The sequence below is a fragment of the Dipodomys spectabilis genome, unplaced genomic scaffold (assembly GCF_019054845.1).
Source record: "Dipodomys spectabilis isolate Male_0828 unplaced genomic scaffold, ASM1905484v1 ptg000133l, whole genome shotgun sequence".
NCBI classification, from domain to species: Eukaryota; Metazoa; Chordata; class Mammalia; order Rodentia; family Heteromyidae; genus Dipodomys; species Dipodomys spectabilis.
This window is the reverse complement of record NW_024870810.1, coordinates 382463-390361: the sequence shown is the minus strand read 5'-3', so window position 1 is coordinate 390361 and position 7899 is coordinate 382463. Positions and strand designations below refer to the sequence as shown.

General features: G+C 36.0%; 1 non-coding gene across 1 annotated transcript; it reads right to left on the bottom strand.

Moving 5' to 3' along the window:
• Positions 1 to 6307: 6307 nt before the first annotated feature.
• Positions 6308 to 6414, bottom strand: LOC122116430. Its single transcript, XR_006148968.1, has one exon. It is a non-coding gene; the product is annotated as a U6 spliceosomal RNA (small nuclear RNA).
• Positions 6415 to 7899: the final 1485 nt, after the last annotated feature.

Sequence of the window (7899 nt, the reverse complement as noted above, 5' to 3'; positions counted from 1 at the left end):
GTGAAGTTCAACAGATATACCTATTCAACATCAAACAACTATATAATAATGGGCTACAAACCGCAAAGTAGAATTTGGAAAACCAGAAATTATTAGTTTTAGGGAGACATGTGGGTAAAAATAGGAAAAGAGAAATATGGGAAGGAACAGGGAGAGTTTACTTAACTAAGTCCTAATCGCAAAGTGGGAAAGAGGTTGGATAGGATAAAAGTAGAGAGAGAAAAAAAGAAGAAAGAGAAAGAGAAAAAAGAGACAAGAAAAAATAGAAAAGCAAAAATTAAAAAATAAAAAGTGTAATGATTAAAAATATGCAGATTGAAAATGAAATATTCAGAGAAGAACGTGGGTATAATGAGAGAACGGGAGGGATATAAAGGAGACATGAAAACCTTAAAAATAAAAATACTTAAAATATTATATAGGTATAAAGAGGTAATACTGCTAGGAATTTAAGTCTAAGAGGCTTTGAATTGAGTAATAAATTTGTGGATTAAATGTGTACACAATGGGGGATAAAGTCTAATAATCGACTATGGGTATATCTGAGGATGTGCAGAACAACAATTAAGTCACACAAAGAAGAGCAAAAGAGCAGAAAAGGTGAAAAAAATGAGCAAAAAAAAAAATTAGACATTCAGTAGAGCTAAACAAAAAACAAAAATATTTTTTGAAAAGAAAGAACAAAGAAGGAAGAAAAACGTACACACACATATACCCCTAAAATAAAAATTATAAGAGGAAGAGAAAAAAGTTACTAGTATAGAATTTTTTTTTCAAAATGGTAAAAATTAAAAATTAAAAAAAAAGTTTTAGAAGAAAAATATTTTTATAAAAGGAACCAAAAAAAAAAAAAAAAAGAAGAAGAAGAAGAAAAAGAAACAGAGAAAAAACAAGTTCTTTGATTTTTTTTGGGAGTGGTGGGAAGATCTTTTATATCCCTTGTGTCCATAACCAGCCTCTTGTTGGAGTCTCTGGTCTGCTTGTGGTATTTGATTTTCCTGTGGCTTAGTTGGTTTCTTAAGCAGTTTGTTTGAACAGGCAGAAAAATGCTATGCTGTACAAAATATTTTGTGATCCTCTCCCCTGGCTAGTTCAATGGGAGGGAGATCTGCTTTGAGTATCACAAAAGAGGGAGATGGCTTTTTCCTCATGTTTGTAGATGCTCTGATGAGGCTAGGTTCTGGGTAGAGTTGAGGCCTTTCAGCAAACAGTAGCTTTTCCCTGAGGAGACTTTGTGAGAGACTCACAGAGCCCAGCCTCGAGCCACTCTCAGGGTTTATGTTTACTGAATTTCAATGGATTGTCCATGCTGCTAAAGAGAGGGGCAGCCTCTGGCTCTGATTACCCAGTGAAGAAACCCACTCCTGGGGCTGGCGGCCCGAGCTGGGTGACTTTTCCCTGGATGGAGCTGAGTTTGCTATGTCACTTTAGGATCTTGTGACCTGCTAAATGACTCTAGTTTTCTTCCAAGGCCTGTGTTTCAGCTAGCAGGTCAGCCAAGCTTTGTCAGTATCAAACATGGAGATCTCCTCTAATGGCGGGGAGGGGTGGCCTTCCCTTCTCTGCTCCCTGAGAAGGAGTGAGGACGTTAGGCTTCTACTCACACTGCATTTTGGTTCCTGGGTCATCTCTGGTCTGTGAACTGCAGGATGAAGATGTCTGCTCCTTGTCGGTTCTTGTTGGTGTTCAGTAGAATACACTCGCGTGCCATGTCTGGCTCCTTTGTCCTGGACTCTCTGTGTTGCAGGTATGGCGGCTATTGCCACCTCCACCACTACTGTAGCCCGCAGTGACGGCTGCTAGCAAGTGCTCAGATCTGTCTCCTTGCCTGGATTTTCCCTCTCTGGCCTAACTCTCTGAACTGTGATGGTACACTTGGTGTGATTCTCTGGCTTAAATCTGTTCGCTGGAACTCTAAAACTCCTTTCTCTCTCTGGCCTGACTCTCTGTCCTGTGATGGCACACTTGGTGTGATTCTCTGGCTTAGGAATGTTCACTGGAACTCTAAAACTGCTTTCTATGCGAGAGCTTGTTTAGATTCCAGCTTCTCCTCTGCCATCTTCCCAGAAAGAAAGGTTGGACAAATGGGATTGTATGAAGTTGGAGAACTTCTGCATGGCAAAGGACATAGCTAGCGAGATCAACAGAAAGCGTACAGATTGGGAGAAGATCTTCACTAGCCATACAACAGACAAGGGTCTCATATCTAAAATATACTTGGAACTCAAAAAATTAAATCCCCCAACAACAAATCCTCAAAGAAACAACTGCCCAATAAATAAGTGGGCTAAAGACTTGAAGAGAAACTTCTCTGAAGAAGAATGAAGGATGGCCAATTGACACAGGAAGAAAAATGCTCAATCTCCCTAGCCATAAAAGAAATGCAAATCAAAACAACATTGAGATACCACCTCATCCCAGTTAGAATGGCTATAATCAAGAACTCTAACAACAACAGATGTAGGAGGGGATGTGGACAGAAGGGAACCTTACTGCATTGTTGGTGGGAATGTAAACTTGTTCAACTACTTTGGAAAGCAGTATGAAGGTTCGTGAAAAGACTTCACATAGACCTACCCTATGACCCAGCAATCCCACTTTTGAGCATTTACCCAAATGTTTAAAAACAAGACCACACTAAAGCGACCAGCACAACTATGTTTATTGCAGCATTATTTACCATAGCTAAGATATGGAACCAACCCAGATGCCCCTCAGTAGATGAATGGATCAAGAAAATGTGGTATATGTACGCAATGGAATTCTATGCCTCCATCAGATAGAACGACATTGCCCCATTTGTTAGGAAATGGAAAAACTTGGAAAAAATTATATTAAGTGAAGTAAGCCAGGCCCAATGAAACATAGGTCCCATGGTTTCCCTTATTTGCAATATCTAGTATATGTATGAGTCAAGCGGAAAAAGTCAGATAATGTGATGTTAGGAAAATGAACCCTTAGATAGGTATTTTAATGTTTTTTTTATTTCATGCATTTGTTTCTAATGCATTTATAAGATTATCTCTTTGTTGCTTTGTATGTCCCTCCCCCACAGTATAACCCCTGCTTTCACTATATTTTATGTCAGTATAATTTGTGGAGGAGATGGGGAAAAACAAGTCGTTTAAGGATACAGGTGGACCTGTTGCAACAATGAGAAGTACAAGTTGTCATGTAGAAAACAAGCTTTACAACGTTGGTGTGGGGGGGAGGGGGGAGGAATGGGTGGGGTGGGTAGGGGGGAGATTGGGAAGGGATGTGAAGGGTAAACAAAGGAGGAGGCTGCAATGCTTGATAAGAAATGTACGAATTATCCTGCCCATGTAATTGTAACCCCTCTGTACATTATGTTCACCAAAAAAAATTAAATTTAAAAAAAATAAAATAAAACTCCTTTCTCTGCGAGAGCTTGTTTAGCCTCCAGCTTCTCCTCCGCCATCTTCCCGGAACTCCTTATCATAGTAATTTTGAATTACATTTCCCTATTGATTTCAGTTCACAAACCATTAAGCCAGCATAGAAGTTGTATTAAACACAACTTTGTTAGCCCACTGGCGATTTTCAGGGCTTTATGGAAAAGATGTCTATTCAGAACTTTTGTCCAATTTTAATCAAGTTTCTTGTTAATCTCATCTTTAATCTCTCTATACAAAATCAGTAATTAATTCAAGGTAGTAGATAGAAAAATATTAAGCCACTCCTAACATTTTTCAATTTTCAATAAAATGATATTGCTTAAATCATTTTCTGTTAATGCTTGAGACCTTATAATTCAATTTAGATAGACCTTTAACAAGGCTATGTGCATTTTATTTATTTTACGTTAATTGTTCTTTCCAAAGTCTATGTGTCTAATTTCCCTTGCTCTCTTTCAGTCTCAAGTAGTTCAGATTTCAAACTGAAGAGTAAATGGAAGGAAGCAAACAAAAAAAATACAGTTCCTCTCATCTGATGATGCCTCTACAAGAAGGAAGAAAGAGTTCCTACTTCTAAGGACCTATGCTACGATATCAAAAAGAGAATTCATTCTTCTAGGTCTTCCTTAAAATGTAAACCACAACATATCCTGAAGGTACTTTTATGTTTTATCAGTTTTTCACATTTTCATATGGACTTCACCTCAGTCTACAACATTCATTCATTATTCTTTCCCTGATACTTTTACACTACCAAGACGTAAGATATAAGATAACCAGTTTGATTTACAGAATAAGAAGTTATCACCCTGGTTTCCTTGGAAGCAGAACATGGTCAATAGATAACATTACTTCTGGTTTCTCACTACATGTAATGGTTTTTGTAATGCTTATTGCATTCTATTTAGTATTTAAAAAAAACTGCTGGCTAAACTCAAAGCTCCTTCACAGAAGTTTAGGTTAAGTACTTCACAAGTTTTATTTCCCTTAATTCTTAAGATAATATTTGTTATAATGCTAATGTTATTACCATTTTAGTGTTGGGAAAAATTGTAATTAAATGCCTTAAGTAGATGACCCAAAGACATACAGTGAGAAAGGAAATGAGGCAAAGTTTCCAAAAGCCTTTTAGCAGTACACAAAAGGTAGGTAAAATCTCTCCATTCTCTTACATTCTCAATTCAATATTCATATTGTCCAAGAAATAATAGCATAGCAATTAATGTCCATGGTGATTGTTTTCTGTTACATTTTGTCTTCAACACAGACTGTGTTGGTAAGATTGGGTTATCATGTAGAGAGTTGAGCTTATAAATTGAGGAAACTTCCAGTTTCCTTTTTAAAAAGTACTAAAACTTTTAAATATTATCATTAACTGACTTTTAAGAATAAAAAACCTAAAAAATTCATATACAATCACCCAAAATGCTTTCAAAGTAGGAGATGATAAAACAGGACTCTGTGAAGTAAATTTTCTTCTACTTTTGAAATTATTCTGAAAACCTTGTGCTGGATGGTCGCACCTGTAATCCTAACTCCTCCGGACATCTACTCAGGAGCCCGAGATCTGTGGATAACAGTTGGAACCCAATCAGGGCAAAATAAATTCATGAGATAATTTTTCAAAAATTTATTGAACTAGCATAGGGCCAAGACTGAAGATGTAGCTTATATAGTAGCTCACCAATCTAGAGAGAAAAGGCCTAGCAAGACCTTGAAACCGCGATTTCAAATTCTGAGCATGCCAACAGAAATGCAATTTCCTGTACACGCATGCTACTTGCGCGCGCGTGCACACACACACATACACACATACATCCATTCTAAATATCTTCATATCAGTGTTTTGCATTAATTTCTTTGTTAACGATATTATATAAGCAAAATAAAGGAAATAAACTCCTCCCTCTTAGAAAAGTTTTATACTTTTTATTGTAAAAATACTGTACACAGGTGCCATATTTACATGAGCTAGGTAATGAGAACAATTCCTAACAAGCATTGTTACCTCCTCCTTTATTTTTCCCCTACCATTCCTTCCCTCGCACCTCCACAAGTGCACTCCCCTCCCTCCTTCCCCTGCCTAAATTGTAATGTTCATTTTTCAGCATAGTGTCTTGTGCATCTCATTGTTACAATGGGTCAACCTGTATCCCTATTTAGGAATTTTGTTTTTTTCCTTCCTCTCCCCAAATTAGAAGAGCATATATACAAGATATAGGCGCATCAACTTCAAATACAGTGAAAACAGTTGTTATAGCATGGGGAGGAACCTATAAAAAGACATAAAAAATCACATTGCACATTATAAGTACATTAGAAACAATAGCAAAAAAGAGAAAAATTCTTGTATCCCTATCTTGGATTTCATTTCCCGGAACATCATGTTATCTGGTCATATGGACATACCTTTTGACCTTTTCTGCTTATACTATACATATATTAGTTATTGAAAATTAAGGAAACCATGGGACCTGTGTTCTTTTGGATTTGGCTTACTTCACTTAATATTTTTTCCATATCTTTCCAATTTCTAACAAATTGGATGATGCCATTCTTTCTGATGGAGGCATAGAATTCCTTTGTTTATATAAAACACATCCTCTTGATCCATTCTTCTGCTGAGGAGCATCGGGGTTGGTTCCATATCTTAGTTATCTTAAATAATGCTGCAATAAATGTAGATGTGCTGGTAGTTTTAGTATGGTCTTGTTTGTGATCATTTGGGTAAATTCCCCAAAGTGGGATTTCTTGATCATAGGGGAGATCTATGTGGAGTCATTTGAGGAACCTCCATACTAATTTCCAAAATGGTTGAAAAAGTTTATACTCCCACCAAGAATGCAGTAAGGTTCCCTTCTGTCCACATCCCCTCCAGCATCTATTGTTGTAAAACTATGGAATGCTTCAGGAATTTGCCTGTCATCCTTGCGCAGGGGCCATGCTAATCTTCTCAGTATCATTACAATGTTAGTTTTTGTGATGCTGAATTGAGCACAGAATATTTTTTATATATAAAGTGTAATTGATTTTCTTAAACTAGGCAATTCAACAAAAAGTAAGTTTAGAAGAATTGTGAAATTTTAGAACCATGTACTTCTTACATAAGCACACATTTAAGAATAATGTCTAGATGGACATGTCAAAAACAAAATAATTCCAGATATTTGGGGTTCAAGAGATGTGTAGGGGAAATAATTCAATTGTTCTATACAAGGCACATGTCATAATGAACACAGCAGCAAGGGTTAAGGGTTGTTAAAAATTTTAGTGTTTTATATCTATTTAATTTTAGGATTATATGCCAAAATTAGGACTGTTTGGCAGGTATAAAATTTTCTATAATGTACTTAAGATTTATGTTAGCAGACATATAGTACTAAGTATGTACATTTCAGAATTTATAGAAACTTTGTTAATGAGAAGTTGCAAAGTCTTTGTGTGAAGAAGCAGAATGAAGGATTAAGACTTGCTTACTACACAGTTCTTGTTAAAATTTAGGGATTCTTTACTTTATATTTTAGCGAGGAACAAGAGATGATATAAGCCATAAACAAATAATGAGATGAGCCATAAATAATAACCTTAGTGTGTAACTTTGAAGACTATTCATAGCCTATAAAAATCTTGTTGAACATCATAATCTTAGGCGGTTTAAAATGTACAGGAATATGAGAAAATAGAAAATCTAATATGTAGTGCACTTCAAATACTAAAAACACTGGTAATTGTTTTGTTTTTTATTTTATTAATCATTATTTAATTATTGGTTTTCTTTGTAGCATTGTTTTACTTGTTATATAATACAACTTTTTGTTAGTCATCATTAGGAGGTACTTTGAGAAGGTTACTGGGGTGGTCAAACCATTTTTTTTATAGGTGCATGTGAATTTACAACTAGGAAAATTAAGAACAAAATATTTATTAAAAAATGATCAAGTAGAGTCTGAATCAGGAGAGTTGATACATGTCCACAACTAAAATCTTAGCCCTAGGTTGAAGCAACAGTATTACAGAGTTGAGGCCACAAATGTGAGAGACTGTGTTTTGTTTTGTTTTGTTTTATTTTGACTTTGTTGGTCATGGGGCTTGCACTCTGGGGCCTGAGTGCTGTTCCTCAGGCAAGGCTAGCGCTAACACTTGAGGCAGAGCACCATTTCCATCATTTTCTACTTATGTGGTGCTGAGGAATCAAACCCAGGGCCTCATGCATGAAAGGCAAGCACTCTACCACTGAGCCAACTTCCTAGCACTTGAGAGACTGTGTTTTTAAAATATCATCTAAACAACATTTTCCTTTTGCTTTGGGTTATATAAGGAAATATATAAATATCTTTTTCTATTTTTGTGAATTGTTGTACTTCTAAATTTATAGTAACTTCAGCCACTTTATCCTTTTCAAAGTCATGAAATATCTCTGAGAGTTTGCTGCTGTGAAGATCGTTTTTGCATTTATAATTTCTTCTGAGTCACTTTTATTTTT